A 16,419-nucleotide genomic window follows, 5' to 3' on the forward strand; every position below is an offset into this window, starting at 1 on the left:
AATGAGCCTTAATTTATTCCCCCTGGGATCACTCCCTTAAGTTAGATAACCAAGCTGAACAGTTTTTTTTCCTAAAGTGTGTCGCACGTGACCCTTTTGTGTCGGGGCTGCAATATTCTTCACGTAACACAAATGTCTGTACTGAAAGGGGCGTTTCGGTGCTCAGTCGGACCGTGCGCCAGATATAACATGCAAAGGTCTACAGAAATTTTATAGGTGCACCAAAAAAAAAGTGGTGCATGCTGTTAGAGCAATGCAGGGGGCACCATATTTGTGAAGAATAATATGGCATAATGGGGCTCATTTACTAAGGGCCGCGGAGCGCACTTTTGTCGGAGAGTGCGCCGTTATCGGGGATTGCACAGCTTGGACAGGTATTTAGCAAGTGTCTGCATCGGGATTTTGGCACAAAGAGTGATTTTTGGCACAGCTGCGCTGCTTCCATGCGACACAAATTAGGGGGCGTGCCGTCAGACGATCCAACTGATTCGGACTGAGGATTTAAAGGGGTATTCCAGGAATAAGCATAATTCATATACAAATGGGTACTCAAAATATAAGCTAATGTGTAATTAGTTATTTAAAATTTTGCTCCCCTTAGCAGAAAATGCTGCTGACATAGACTGTAATGAAGAATTAAAATTCTACTGGCCCTTTAATCAGTCCGTTAATTTTCTCTGCGCGGTCCATTGCGCAGAAGACAGGGGACAGAAGATGGCCGCTGGTCACATGTCCACATCACATGTCCTGTACCTGCCTGGGCAGGTCATGTGATCACCACTATGTTTGGCTGTAGTCGGTTGGTTGCAGTGCATCCAGTATGGTTAGTGTTTTGGTGATGGCAGTTACACATCATTACTATGGTAACAGAGCAAGAAAACCTGTTACATCATCACTGGGAGCAGAGCATAAGAGGGAGGAGGAGTTACTGAGAACTAAAGGATCATGGAACTTGTAGTTCCCAGTGGCGGCCATCTTAGTGATAACTCCACCTACTTTAGAGAGGCAATAAATTTTGAAAATCATAAAATCAAACTATTTAAGCTCCGTTTTGTGACTAATGACATTGAGTATTGTTGTACTCATTTATTTATATCATCATGGGTTTTTGTGTCAGACGTTCATATTCCCGGAATACCCCTTTAACTTTCAAATTGTGTCTCAAGCCCAAGCACTTACATGCACCACTTAAAGAGGGTGAAGTCCGGTGGGCCTGAGCGGGGAAGCGACACATGCAGGATATCGGGCGCACGATCTTAGTGAATAGCCGCAACGGTGCATCATCGTTGGTCAATGCACTTTCGGTGAACTCCAGCGGCTGAGTAAGTAAATGAACCCCACTGTTATCTTTATTTAACCCCTTCAAGTGTTTTGGGGTTTTTTGCGTCTCCGTCTCTTTTACAAAGCTATATGTTGCCTTGTTATATGCAAGAAAAAAATGCTATTTTCTATTGGAACCATTTCATATTCTGTGCCATGTACTAGTAACCTGGAAATAAAATTCCAAATGTGGTGGAATGGGCAAAAAAAAACCAAACAGTTGCGCCATATTCTGATTTATCTGTATCTGGCATTTACGTCTTTCAATGTGCGTTCTAGATTACACGTCTCCGTTATTCTCTGGATACAGGTGTCCAGACAATGCATTAAAATAGCACTTTAAGCGCATTTCGAAGCAAATTTATTTGGTTTAAATCGTAGTTTTTTTGGAAAATTTGACAAATCAGCTAAATCTAATTTTTGAGAACTTCTTTGATCTCTAGTCATAATATCAATTTTTTCTTGTATCAAGCAGATGGCAGTGCGGCCTTGCAAACCAGTTCTTTCCATTCTACACCTGTAAGGAGAAAGGTGACCCGATGCATTGTGTGCGCAGTGTTTGCACTAGGATAAGGCACATCGTGTTTCCTGGCACTGGCTGCAGTAGAGGGCAGAACTTTCTCCACCTTGACTGGGTGCTGACAAATTCTGCTTTCAAGTAAGGAGAAAGTACAAGATGTTTTTCTACCTTCTTTTATGTCTTGGAAAACATGTCCTTTTATTATCAAGATGAATTTATGTGTTTTTACTGTTTGCTATTGTTTTTGATTATACGTATCAATTCACTAAATGGGGGGCACCTATTCACCTATTATTGTGTTTCCACCGTTTTTTGTCTGATTTTCTTCTCCTTGCTATACCTGTTGCACTCTTTTTATTTGTTTTTGGGCACATAATTCGGTTCAGCTTGGACATCCGAACAGTTTTCCTGTGTTTCTAGTTTCCTGACCTTTTTTTGAGCAATTTTGTGGCGCACAATTAGAGCAACAAAAAACTGGTCTTCGGAGTTCTATTACATCTTTATGAATGATTTAGGTCAGACCATTTTCGGTCCCACACCCACTTGTCCCTATTCCCATCACTGTATCATGCGGGACAGATGGGTGTGACTGGCCACCTCGGCCGACCGGAAGCTGAGCACAGCGTGGCTTCAGTGCCCCTGTTTGTTTACATGCGGCATGGACCAGAGAGATCGCAGCGCTGGAGGCCGGGAGGTAAGTACATGTTTATTTATTTTAACCGACCCAATCCCGGCCACCAATGGATTTTTTTTATACCCTTGGATAACCCTTTAATAAATGTTCTTATGGTCTACTTTTTTTTTTTCGAAAGTTCCAAAAAAGTCTCACAATGTCTAAAGAGTCCCATCAGAATCTTATATGAATCTTGTGCAGACTGTCCAATCTAACTATCTCTGCACGGTCTGGCGAATAGTCCACATGTTTTTAGAAATATTCTAACACATGCTGTACTGGTAAACAATGCAAAACACATAGGGGCCAGTTTTCTGTCGGACTTTGCACATTCTTTCTAGTCTGTGAACTGCTTACATAAGTACCGTATATTCCGGCGTATAAGACGACCTGGTGTATAAGACGACCCCCCTACTTTCCTGTTTAAAATATAGAGTTTAAGATATATTCGCCGTATAAGACTACCCCTTTTCCATACATACAGCGCATACTGTAAGCAAATACACACATATAGCATACATTCATTAACTATACATACATACATATATAAGGACTTACATATCTTGCAGTGGGGTGGGTGGACAGCAACTTGGTGAGTGGCCTTGGGAGCAGTGTGGAGAGCCGGAGGCCGCGGGACCAGGAAGCCTACCGGGCAGCCGTGGGACCAGGAAGCCTACCGGGCGGCTGCGGGACCAGAGAGCGAGCCGGGAGGCCACGGGACCAGAGAGCGAGCCGGGAGGCCGCGGGACCGGAGAGTGTGCTTGGAGGCCGCGGGAGCAGCGTTGAGGGGTCCAAGGTAACGGCCAGGCGGCCACGTTGTATTACAACAGCTTCTCACCTTTCGCGCGATCCACCGAAGCTCCGCTGCTACACTCCGGCCGGCGGTGACAGCTCATTGAGCGCTGGCGGCTCACAGAATATGACGTCAGCCGCGTGCCGACGTCATATTCTCTGCAAAGCCGGCACCCACGGAGCTGTCACCGGCCGGAGTGTAGCAGCGGAGCTTCGGTGGATCGCGGGAAAGGTGAGAAGAAACATTACCAGCGTATAAGACAACCCCAGACCAGACTGAAGATTTTTCAGTCTTCAAAAGTCGTCTTATACGCCGGTATATACGGTATATAAGAAGTGTCCGCACCACTATCGTGTCGCACCATTTTGTGGCGCAGCTGTACTAGACACCATGCAACACAAATTAGGGGGCCTTCCCGTGCTCAGTCGGACCGTGCACCAGATTTAACATGCAAGTCTGACAGAAGTGTATTGCACGCCCCATGTTAAAGATAGACCACAAAAAAAGTTGGTGCACTCTGTCGGGGCAGTGCAGGGAGCACCAGATTCATGAAGAACGGGCGCCAGACATCATGAATCGGGCACCCCCTGCACTATACACAGACAAGCCACAGGTCTAAATGCAATCATCTGCAATCAGAGCGGTCTCAGGATGCAAGACGCAGCGTGTGAACACACTCTTAGGTTTTGCGCTGGGCTTGCAGCCCAGTGGGTCCACCCCTGCAACCGGTAAGCCTTGTCACATCAACGTATTCGCATAGCACCCGAGGATTTTAACCCCATCCACACGACCCCTTTCATTGTGTAGATTTCAGCCATCATCGACAAGATTGGCACATCAGTAACTCTGAGAATTGTTGTTGTATGTAGAGCTGTGTACACGTCCTGACATGAAGGTTGTACTCATCTCATTACTAGATAAATCGATGAACCCATAAAATCTTACTGACAGAACCATAAAAATGTCAGAATATGAGAAGACAGGTTTAGTGGAGAATGTCCTGGTGATAGATGCAGGGATGTTTTGGTGGCACATTGTATGTTTACACCGTCCCCACATCACAGCTTTTGCTGCTTGTGCTCCTTTTTGTTTTCGACGTGAAGCATGTCCTGAATATTAAAATCTGTGACCCCTGCCAGTTGTTATTGTTTCGAGTGGGGGAAAACAAGGGGCTTCTGTAGCTGAACAGCAATAAGGTAGAAAATCTCCTGCATTTGGTTAGAGCTTTGGTGTTCTCATTTACAAAATAACCTGAATTACAAAATTATAAGTTACAACTTTGACAAATCTCATGTAGTCACCACTATCGAGACATAGGGGCACATTTATTATTTGTCTCGCAAGGTCCGTTTTTTAGGGCCATGGATGGTGTGATTTTTTAGGCAGCGATTTTAGAATGTGTTGCAAGGGCTTAAGAATTTGACGCAGCGTAGAAAGTGTCTGAAATTACTCTCCACATTCATGATGGTGTAATAGCACATGGAAGACTAGGGAAAAAAAGCAGCTAACAGCATAATAAATGTACTCCATACCTCCCAACTTCTGGGCTAGAGAAAGAGGGACAAACAGTTAGGACAAAGCGGAAAATCACTGGAAAATCTCCCAAGTGCCCAGGATGGCAGGACAGCTGTAATAAGAAAGGGACTATCCCGCCAAATACGGGAGGTTGGAAGCTATAATACTCTGAATGGCCACCCTTGGGCTTTAGATTTGTGATGCTGTGCATTTCAGCCTGTGATGTTCAGACTAGTGGGGACCACAGTTTTTGCTATAGGCCCCATCTTTATTATACATACACCTGCCTGACTGTTTCTCCACACATTTTTACAATTTGGACTTAATTTTTGCCTTTCTGACTCTGAATACAAACAGCAAGAAAGAAGAACAAGTGAAACACTGATATGGAGCAGTTGTAAGATTTTAGTCTTCTGTGACAGTCCACTCTTTAAACAGTGTTTTTCATATTATATGAGTCCTATTACTACTGTAAGGGTTTATTCACATGTAGCCGTTTACAAACTTTACAAACTATTTTTTTCCGTCCCGCCCATGTTTGTAATTTACATACTCATATATGCCACAGACCTACATACTTGTTTTATGTACAGTATGTATTTCTTTAACTTTGTGCATCTTTTTTATGTCATATTAAACTTGATTTCTTTTGTGCATGATGTGTGCTGTACTGTAAAGCAACAAATGTGACTGCAATGCTTTAAAATAGTTGTGTGGGTATATGAAGAACGGATTGTATAACTCATAAGAAGCTAGGCCACAACTGTATAAAGCCACAGGGGTGGGATTGTCCTCGGTTCGGATCCCACCTCATAGTCTCCATCTCACAGCCACTTGCTGATGTCATCACACGTTACTAACTTTGCATCTCTGGAGGGTAGAAGTCGTGAAGTCTAAGGTCAGGTAAGTACCGTATTTTTCGGCCTATAAGGCGCACTGGACTGTAAGGCGCACCTCTAATAAATGCCTGCTAAGACATCGAGGTTCATATATAAGGGGCACTGGAGTATAAGGCGCAGGATCAAATGCAGTACCTAAAAATGACCAGCAGGTGGCAGACCTGTGCACAGTTCAAGCCAGCTACACTTCCCGGGAAACTTGTCTTCAGCGTGTCAGAGAGCTCCGATCTCCGAGGTATGGGCTGCTGGGGGTTAATGCAGGGTGATGCAGCAGGGGTTAAGCGGTCTCCATCTGCCCCTTCTCCTTCCCTCCTCAGCCAGGGTGTTATTTCTGTGGGGTTCCCTGTGGCCCCTTCTGTTTCCCCTGTTACAGGGCTGTCAGGTATGGGGGATTGCTTACTGATGATGATGATTGCCTCGTGGTGGGCACTATGGCAGCTCCGGGCTCTCCCTGCTAGGGGAGGGCAGGATCGGCACAATGTTAGTTAGCACTTCAGGAGCTAGGGACCCTGTATACTGTGTGGGAAGGTGCAGGACATTTCTGGGGATGGAGCTATTAAACACTGGTAAATGTACAGTACATCTTGTCTGTTGTACATTTCTGTATAAGTTCATATATAAGGCGCACTGGCCTATAAGGCGCACCTATGATTTCTGAGAAAATTAAAGGATTTTTGTTGCGCCTTATAGGCCAAAAAATACGGTACTTGTTAATTCTGTTTCTCTAAAACTATGGGGAAACCGTTATTACTGGGGAGAGAAGTGATTATAATTAACAAGAGGGCACTGTGAGCGATGCTGATTTGTCTACTGTGTGGGCACTATGAATAAGCTACTGCGTGGATACTGTGACTTGGCTACTGTGGAGGATACTGTGCCTTGATAATTGTGGGGGGCACTATGAATTGGCTACTGTAGGGAGACTGTGACTTGGCTACTGTGAAGACACAGTGACTTGGCTGCTGTGGAGGGTACTGTGACTTGGCTTAGGCGGAGGGTACTGTGACTTGGTTACTGTGCTAGCAGAGTGACTTGGCTACTCTTGGGGGCACTGTGATTTGGCAATTGTGGGCCTTTGGGACCTAGCTACTGTGGGGGCATTGTGACTTGGCTCCTTTGGGGCACACAGCAATTTGGCCACTGTGGAGGTAAGTTTGTATTTGTAACTGAGGGGGGCACTGTCAGTTGGCTACTGTCTAGTTAGCTTGGTTCTGGTTCTGTTTCTATGTAATAATATTGGCTCTAGTAACCTATCTATGTAGTAAGATTGGTTTTGGTGCTGTTTCCTTTTAATATATTTAGTTTTGTTATAGTTTCTTTGCATCACGTTTTGTTCTATTACTGTTTATATGAACCAAACATAAGATCATTTAAAAACTCTAAAGACTGTTGCAGAAGCCAACATTTTTTTTTACAGCCAAGGAACTGTGATAATAATAATAATAATAATTCTTTATTTATATAGCGCACACAGATTACGCAGCGCTGCACAAGCATGACAGATTGGTCCCTGTCCCCATGGGGCTCACAATCTAAACAACCTAACAGTATGTTTTTTGAAGTGTGGGAGGAAACCGGAGTACCCGGAGGAAACCCACGCAAACACGGAGAGAACATACAAACTCTTTGCAGATGTTGACCTGGGTGGGATTCGAACCCAGGACCCCAGTGCGGCAAGGCAGATGTGCTACTCACTCAGCCACCGTGCCGCCCTGATAGACTTTTGCTTCTTCTACATCGTGTCAGCCGTGATTTTATGAATGCATAGAGTTGGGTAATAAGTTGAAAGAAAGTCTGTAAAATAAAGAGTTAACTTGTACCTCTCTAGTACCCTCCATTCATCTCTGAGAGGAACAAAAGGGAACAGAGGATTCGGTTGAAGGCACTTGAAAACTGCAGTCTGTCTCCAAAGAAAGGTGCTGATAGGGGTGCAACGAGGAGAGGCAGGGCCCAATAGCTGTCTTCTGAATGGGGCTCCCCTTCCCACTTGAAAACTATACATATTGTTTACTGATACATGTGAGTTGGGGAGTGAAGGGAGGGTGCAGCCGGCCGGGAGTGGACCATCACGGGGCGTTACTATGCCTGTGCCTGCGCACTCGCCGCAGCCAGCGACTTTTCACATGTGCAGGCAGGGCCCAGTGTATCATACGCCGGCACATGATAAATATCCCCCATAGATTGTATAAACACACACCATGCATGGTATACACATACAGCATATACACATCACAGATGCAGCATATATACATTACATGGTGCCCACCCTCCACTCGTTAGTGTGTCAAGTCAGATGACAGAGCCCCCTGACACTGTGGGCCCCAAAGCAGCTGCTATGGTGGCTACCACTTTAGTTACGCCCCTGATACTATTGTAATTTTGCTTTTGTTAGGTGTACTAGAGGGCCTATCAGTGAAGCACTGAAAGGCAATACTGCTTTGTATTACGTAAGTATTTCAGTTATATAAACACAGAGGAAATTTAAAAAAAAAAATCAAATGGTTTACAATCATCATATAATAGGGTAAATATGGAGGAAAGAAAAGGTACATTATGTCTTTGGCATTGCCACACTTGTAATGAAATGTATAATTGTACATAAACAAAAGAATTATATATAATAATCTAGAAACGCTATGATGTAAGGACGGAAAATCACAGTGTTCTGAAAGCTGCATTAGGTTACATTGTCAATGGGTTAATTTTCGGGCACTTTGTCAAAAACAATCCCAGGTGAAATAGAACATTGTAATAAGATTCTGCAGGACTGGGTGTGCACATTTTAATTTTCACACCTGCGATGGGAGTCACAATGATTCTGCCTGGGGCACCGGTTAACACCTTGCTGACATATACCGGTGCTCACCGCTGTGTAAGATCTTATGGTTATTTTCCAAGATATTAATGCAATCTCCAATGACGCTTTTCCTATGCATATCTTATGAACATGAAGACCAAACAATTTCACATACTGTTCTCCGCTGTTTAATTCCATTCTTACCTTTTGAAGCGTTATTCCAGTTTGACAATATCAATTTGGCATGAATCTCATCTGCCTCCAGTTAAAATATTAGCGCAGAGAATGGAGCCCGAACGATGGCCGAACTACTGCAACTCGGATGTCACCCACTTGAGTGGGAACTGAATGGCAATTCCCAGAGCTGGCCACTATACATAGAATAGAGCCATGCTCCGTACTCTATGTTGAGTGTGGTTCCTCAGGCCCCCAGAGTCAGCTGAGCAGTAGGGGTGCTATGTATAAGACATCTAGCCATCTTATATTCATCCCACATCCCAAGGAAAGGGGGTACAATTGGCCACATTGGTCACCCTGGACTTTCTTTTGGCCAAACTTGCAGTCCAATCATGAGTCCAAGAGCCATGCCTCTCGAACAGGGGACAGAACATACAAGTACATTTTATTTCTGTACCCATCAGTGCACAAAGGTTTTCCAGTGAAACCAAAAAAATTCCCATTAACACAAAATTATATATATTTAGATTGGATGGAAATCGTATAAGCTAAGAGACTGTGCATTAAGGACTAGGGCAGCAACAGTAGTTGTTCCAAGCCATACTGTGCACGTACAGCCCCCATGGAGTTAGGATCCAGCTGCACCAATCCGAAATGTCTTCCACAGTGCCCAAGGTATTTGTCCGGGTAACTGACTTCCTCATAATCCTTACTCTCAAAATAAGATGACACTGAAAAATATGACTCGACCGGCAAAAAAAAACAAGCCCCAGATGTGGTTTTGCTTTTAGAGTTCATCAAATTTCTAGAATGGCCAAAGAAATAATTTAATAGATAGATAATGATTTACTTTTCTGAATGTTCTGAGAGTAACCATTAAAAATTTTTAAACCTGCCAAGCACAGCCAAGACTTAAGCAAAAGTCCTCCCGCCGAGTCAGAACTGCTGAGAAAGCTGCAACACTAGATGTGGGAAATGGAGGAGGGTAAGTACTCATTTTTTTGGTTACTGCTGTTCCAAGGAAGGTTTCCAGGATTTCTTAAAAAACACTATAACATATTAGATGATATCTTCTTCTTGACATGACGTGGAGTCTATACAGTCTCCTCCATACATTGCATCTGTATACAGGCAGTCCCCGAGTTACATACAGGATAGGTTCTGTAGGTTTGTTCTTAAGTTGAATTTGTATGTAAGTCAGATCTGTATAGTTTATAATTGTAACCCCAGACAGAATTTTTTGGTCTCTGTGTCAATTGGATTTTAAAAATGTTGGATTGTCATAAGAACCAGGATTAACAGTAAAGCTTCATTACAGACGCCTGTGATAACTGTTATAGCTGTTTATAGTAGCCTAGGGCTAAAGTACAGTAAATTACCAATATCTAGAAGTCCGTTTGTAACTAGTGGTCGTCTGTAAGTCGGGTGTTCTTAAGTAGGGGACCGCCTGTATATTACATTCACAACAGATTGTAAAATCCCTGCAGTATTTGTTTCAGCACGCGAGGCACAATAATGAATGTACTTTTGAGAAAATTCTATATTGTATTGTGAAGAGCGATGTTCTTTGGGCTCACAGTCCTTATTATAACACTCATTACTGGCACATTGAAGAGAGGGCTAAAAATATGAACAGTTAGCAGTACAAGCTTTCTGTATGGCCTTGTGCCCGGGTGCCAGCTGAGGAACTTTGTTAGAAATTCTCTTCCCGTGGAGCAGAGACCACGCACTTCTCTGGATTTATTCCTTTTTTTCATCTGACTAATTAAAGGGGTTGTCCACTTTCAGCAAATAATTGATGTGGTTTGTATAAGGAAAAGTTATAATATTTTCCAAGATACTTTCTGTATCAATTCCTCACTGTTTTCTAGATCTCTGCTTGCTGTCATTCAATAGAAAGCTTCTATGTTCACTTCTAGTGGACAGAAGTCTGTCCATGGTCACACAGGTGCACGGCTCGTTATAAATCACTCAGCTGTCATAACTCTGTGTTAGGTCCCTTCCACACTTGCGTTGCAGATAACGTCAGAGTTTGATCAGGGTGCGATCAGAGTTTGGTCAGTGAAAAACTGACATTTTTCATCAGAGTGCAATCAGTTTTCAGTCAGAATTTGTTCAGTGTCTCAGTTTTTCATGCGCGTTTTCAATGCAATTTCAATGCGTTTTTCACACGCAGAAAATGCGCGCGAAATGGACCCAGGACTGAGCTCTATCTTTTCTATGGCAATTGATGCGTGAAAAACGCATTGCACTTGCATGTGTCTCAGAGTGCAATGCGTTTTTGATGCGTCTCCATAGACTTGTATGGTGCGTTTTTCACGTGCGTGACTTGCAAAAGTAGAGCATGCCGGGATTTAAACGCACTTTTAAAAAAAACCTGCGTGTGTGCGTGAAAAAAATGCAAGTCTGAAAAAGCCCATTGATTACAATGGGTCAGAGTGCAATGCAAGTTCTGCGCGTCAAAAGAACAGAACACGCGCATGAAAAACTCAAGTGTGGAGGGGACCTTATACTAACAAGCCGTGCACCCGTGTGACCATGGACTGATTTCTGTCCACTAGAAGTGAACATAGAAGCTTTCTACTGCAGGACAGCAAGCAGAGATTTAGAGAACAGTGAGGAATTGATTATACAAGTAATATTGGAAAATTGTATAACTTTTCCTTACACCAACCATATCAATTATTTGCTGAAAGTGGACAACATTGGATGCAATAATAGAAATGGGACTTGTAATCTTACAACTACCCATCCTTTTGCTGTATATATTGTAGGTCGTAAGGTCATCTAGTGTATGTTACCTTGTTTTATAATGAACACACACAATGGGGCTTATTTACTAAGGGTCGCAGATCGCACTTTCGTCAGTATGTTTGCTCTTTTTGGGATTTGCACTGCTTTGACAGGTATTTAACAGGGGTTTGCGCTCGCATTCTGTCACATATGACCGGATTGTGGCGCTGCTGCGCTGGCTTTCATGCGGCAGAAATTTGGGTTAGGTTTACGTCGGACAATCTGACTTATTTGGACTGAGCACAGGATTTTACATTCAAATTGTGTCGCAAGACAATGCACTTAAATGCACCAGGAAGAAGATGGTAAACTGCGGACCTGAGTGGGGAAGCGACACATGCAGGATATCGGGCGCACGTTCTTAGTGGATCGCGGCACAGGGCATTCTCGTCAGACAATGCACTTTCTGTGAACTCCAAGGAATGGGTAAATAAAAGTGCCCCAATACATACCATGTTTGCCTTTTTGCCTAGTGGATGATTCCTTTTACTGATTTCTTGAAATTAAGGAATAATAGATGACCACCCTATTTTTAGGGACTTTAAGTTATTGGATTAAACTTGGAATCTCTACCGTGCCCCTAAACCATACTCTAATGTTTATAGAACTGGAGAACTCATAAAATAGACGTTCGCGCCGGTCCCCGAGGCAAACCTCTTCACTGATCACACATGGGAGATGAAGCCAGAAACAATTGGCTCTGGGTTCCTCCATCATATTACCGCACCTGTCCATCACCTTCTTTCACAGTGCCGGGTACCCTCTCTGTCCTCTAACATTGGTTGTGCTATATGAGTAGATACTGAAATATTCTCATGTCTTAGGCTAACTTGGCACATATGTTGGCTTCAAGGTGCTAAGTATTTACAGCATAGGGGATAACTAGCTGATTGGTCATGTACGATCAGCAATCGGAACATGGGGATTTTATTCCCACTAATGGGCGGTATGTATGGGAAAAAGCTGAGCACACTCCGCTAACTCCTACCACTCCCATAGACAGTGAATAGAGCTGAAGCGCACATTCTCATCTTGCCTTGCCACCCATTAGTAAGAACGGGAAACCATTCTCTTAAGAATGGGGGGGCATTCTTGGGATCAGTGGGGGTCCCAGCAGTCAGGCCATGACTCAAACCAGAAAAATGCACCAAAATTTTGCCATATTTTTTTCACATGGGAAAAAATAGACCACCAAAGTATAACACTATTTTCTAAGCCATGCTATAATGGCCCACTTAAAAGTGGATGCTACTTAATTTGCAGTCCCTTGCGCGGAAAATATAAGGCACTTTTGTGGTGTAAACTAAGACAACTAAAAAGAGGAGCAAATGTAGACTAGACAGCCTAAGGCTACATTCACACGGCAGTTGGGGACATATATACAGCTGCCGTATATACGCCCCCCACAGGACGGCAATGGGCGTACTACGCAGTACGGTGCAGCACATATGCGTCACCGTACCGTTCCGTATAACGGCGCCGTGTGCCATAGATCTCTATGGAGATGGGCGGGGCAAGCAGAGCTCACCCACTACTCCTTTCCTGTGCACAGACATGTGCCTGCCATGCTACAGCGTGGGGGGGGGGGGGGGGAACACGTTCGCGTGAATTCGCCCTTATGGTTCAACAGATCATCAGCCTCAACCACTATAATAAAACTACGTCGGTACAAGACCGTCTCTTGACTGAGGACGACTCAAAATATATTATTATAATTGTTAATATACATTAATATACATATTATTAATTATACATTTACCCTAATAAACATGGGTTTCCTATTCATTATTCACTACTGAACCATCTATGAGAACATAACAATATGAAATACACACCCCATTACTATATCCTTATTTGTCAGTAATGTCCCACTGAAGCGGAGACGAAAGTGTTACACCAACCATCCTTGAAAAATATTTTCATACGTAGGTCAGAATGGCCTTGTCCTGAATAGGGGTTCACCTCCCTTGAAGAATTTGAGCTGAATGATGAATAGTTCTCAGCATCCATCAAGTTCTGCATTTCATGGCAAGTCCTGAATAGATTAACAACAAATGTTTTCTATCCCGTACACAGCCTTACCGGGGAGGCGCTAAGAAAACAGCAAGACTTAAGTCCTAAGCAAAAAACAACATTTTGAATGTAGGGTCAGAGGACAACAGAGAACTTACGTCATTGGATGCTTGAGGTTTCACGGTGTAACATACAGTGGGTACGGAAACAATACAGAGCCTTTAAAACTTTCAATTTGTTTCTTTTCAGTCATTTGTTAAGATCAAAAAATTTATTTTTTTGCTCAATAATGTGTTCTCTGCCCACGTCTTGACAGAAAAAACATAACTGTAGATATTTTTGCTTATTTATTAAATAAGAAAAATTGAAATATCACATAATCATAAGATCCGGGCTCTGGCTGGACCAGTCAGGAATGTTCACAAAGTTGTTCTGTAGCCTCTGCTTTGTTATTTAATCTGTGCAATTAGGGTCATTGTCTTGTTGGAAGGTGAATTTTCAGCCCAGTCTGAGGTCCAGAGCATCTGGAAGAGGTTTTCATCCAGGATATCTCTGTACTTGGCTACATTAATCTTTCCTTCATTTACAAGCAGTGGTCCTGTCCCTGCCCCCATAGTATGATGCTGCCACCACCATGTGTCACTGCTGGGATTGTATTTGTCAGGTCATGAGCAGCGCCTGGTTTTCTACACAAATACCTCAGGGAATTAACTCCAAAAAGTTAAATCTTCATCTTATCAGACCGGAGAATCTTATTTCTCATAGTTTGGGAGTCCTTCATGGTATGCAGCTTTTATGTGTCTTGCACTGAGGAGAGGCTTCCATTGGCATACTCTGCCATATAGCCCCGACTGGTGGAGGCTGCATCTCTGGAGCTCAGCCACAGTGTTATTGGGGTTCTTCTTTACCTCTCTCACCAAGGCTCTTCTCCCACAATTGCTTAGCTTGGCTGGATGGCCAGGTGGAGGAAGAGTTGTGGTCATCCCAAACTTCTTCCATTTAAGGATTATGGAGGCCACTATGCTGCTAGGAAACTTGAGTGCTGCAGAAATTCTTTTGTAATATTGGCCAGATCTGTACCTTGCCACTGTCTCTGAGTCTGTCTCTGAGCTCCCTGCGCAGTTCCTTAGACCTCATGATTCTCATGTGCTCTGATATGCACTGTGAGCTGTGAGGTCTTATATAAACAGGTTGTGCTTTTCTTAATCAAGTCCAATCAGTTTAATTAAACACAGCTGGACACCAATGAAGTAGTAGAACCATCGCAAGAAGGATCAGAAGGAAATGGACAGCATGTAAGTTAAATATGAGAGTCACAGCAAAGGGTCCTGAATACTTATGACCATTTGATATTTCAGTTTTTCTTGTTTAATAAATGAGCATAAAAATCTATATTTTGTTTTGTTTATTCTGTCATGATGGGGGCAGAGTGTACATTAATGAGCAAAAAAAAAAGAATTTTTTTGATCTTACCAATTGGCTGCAATGAAACAAAGAGTGAAAAATGTAGAGGGGTCCTACTACTTTCCATATCCACTGTATATTGGCCAAAGAATAAGAAGATTGAATAATAAGTCACATCTCTCTTCTCTCTATGGTCTCATAAACCCATTCCTGCTCCCGTGACTAGTTCGGGAGCAGAAGAAAACTAAAGTCAGTGGGCGGTTAGAGAGGAGTTAAGAAGTGATTGCGCCAGTCTTGTGTCACGGTTGCACTGTGCCAACCAGACAGAAAAAACGTGTACCTATAGGAGTGTGTTAGGGCTTAGTTTGTGACACATCTACTACAGTGGCGTGCTTCAGTAGTTCTGGTATTTGCCAACTGTATCTGCCCAAAATTATCTATGCGTCACATGACCTGCTTCAGCCAGAATTCCTGGAAAACGGCATAATAAACAACAATTATCATAATCATCACAATTAAAAACTGCATTGTGCAAGGCAATTAATAAACTTTCCATACACACATTTCCTGGTTCCCAGTGAAAAAATTCTGTTTGGTAATCTCTATGCAAATGTGGGAGCGCCGGGTGAGTGCCATTCCCAAATCTTCTTCCACATGGAATGTCATGTCTGATTTTTTTCACCGGAGAAAAATTGTGTCCAGATATGGCTGGCACAAACCGACTTCCCTCTCCCCGACTTCCCCGACATGTCAATGTACACGAATGGAGCAAGTGGGTTTAGGAGATTATCTGTTGACTGGAGCCCAAGAATGGTTCAGAAGTGACCATCCCCCAAAGAGAGCACCGGAGCAAGTCTACAACTAGGCTGCAGTTACCAAAAGACCGGTATCGGAAGAGGTAGATTCCTTTTATTGAAGGGGTGTTGCCCACAATTATTAAATAATTGATATTGTTTGTGTAATGAAAAGTTATACAATTTTCCAATATACTTTCTGTGTGTGCATAGCAGTGCCAAGTGTGTCTGTGTGTATAGTAGTGCTGTGTGTATAGCATTGTTAAGTGTGTGTATAGTAGTGATAAGTGTGCGTGTAGCAGTGCTAAGTGTGTTTATAGAAGTGCTAAGTGTGTGTGTGTATAGTAGTGCTGTGGGTATAGCAGTGCTGAGTGTGTGTATATAGCAGTGCTGAGTGCGTGTGTGTATAGCATTGTTAAGTGTGTGTATAGTAGTGATAAGTGTGTGTGTGTATAGTAGTGCTGTGTGTATAGCATTGTTAAGTGTGTGTATAGTAGTGCTAAATGTGTGTGTAGTAGTGATAAGTGTGTGTATAGAAGTGATAAGTGTCTGTATAGTAGTGCTGTGTGTGTGTATATAGCAGTGCTGAGTGTGTGTGTAGCAGTGCTGTGTGTGTATAGAAGTGCTAAGTGTGTGTGTGTATAGTAGTGCTGTGTGTATAGCATTGTTAAGTGTGTGTATAGTAGTGATAAGTGTGCGTGTAGTAGTGCTAAGTGTGTGT

At 43.1% G+C, this 16,419-nt stretch overlaps 2 long non-coding RNA genes across 3 annotated transcripts in view; both read left to right on the forward strand.

The window, feature by feature from the left end:
• Positions 1-16,419, forward strand: part of LOC140103517 (uncharacterized) — a 66,458-nt gene that overhangs the window by 45,136 nt on the left and 4,903 nt on the right. The window contains exon 4 of one of the 2 annotated variants that reach the window (XR_011850122.1): positions 1,793-1,978. This is a non-coding gene — a long non-coding RNA (uncharacterized lncRNA). The remainder of the gene's footprint in view (positions 1-1,792; positions 1,979-16,419) is intronic. The other variant, XR_011850121.1, reaches the window with a different exon arrangement.
• On the forward strand, positions 5,913-7,539 carry LOC140103518 (uncharacterized). Its single transcript, XR_011850123.1, has 2 exons — positions 5,913-5,955; positions 7,186-7,539. It is a non-coding gene; the product is annotated as an uncharacterized lncRNA (long non-coding RNA).

The sequence above is a fragment of the Engystomops pustulosus genome, chromosome 10 (assembly GCF_040894005.1).
Source record: "Engystomops pustulosus chromosome 10, aEngPut4.maternal, whole genome shotgun sequence".
In the NCBI taxonomy this organism is placed as follows: Eukaryota; Metazoa; Chordata; class Amphibia; order Anura; family Leptodactylidae; genus Engystomops; species Engystomops pustulosus.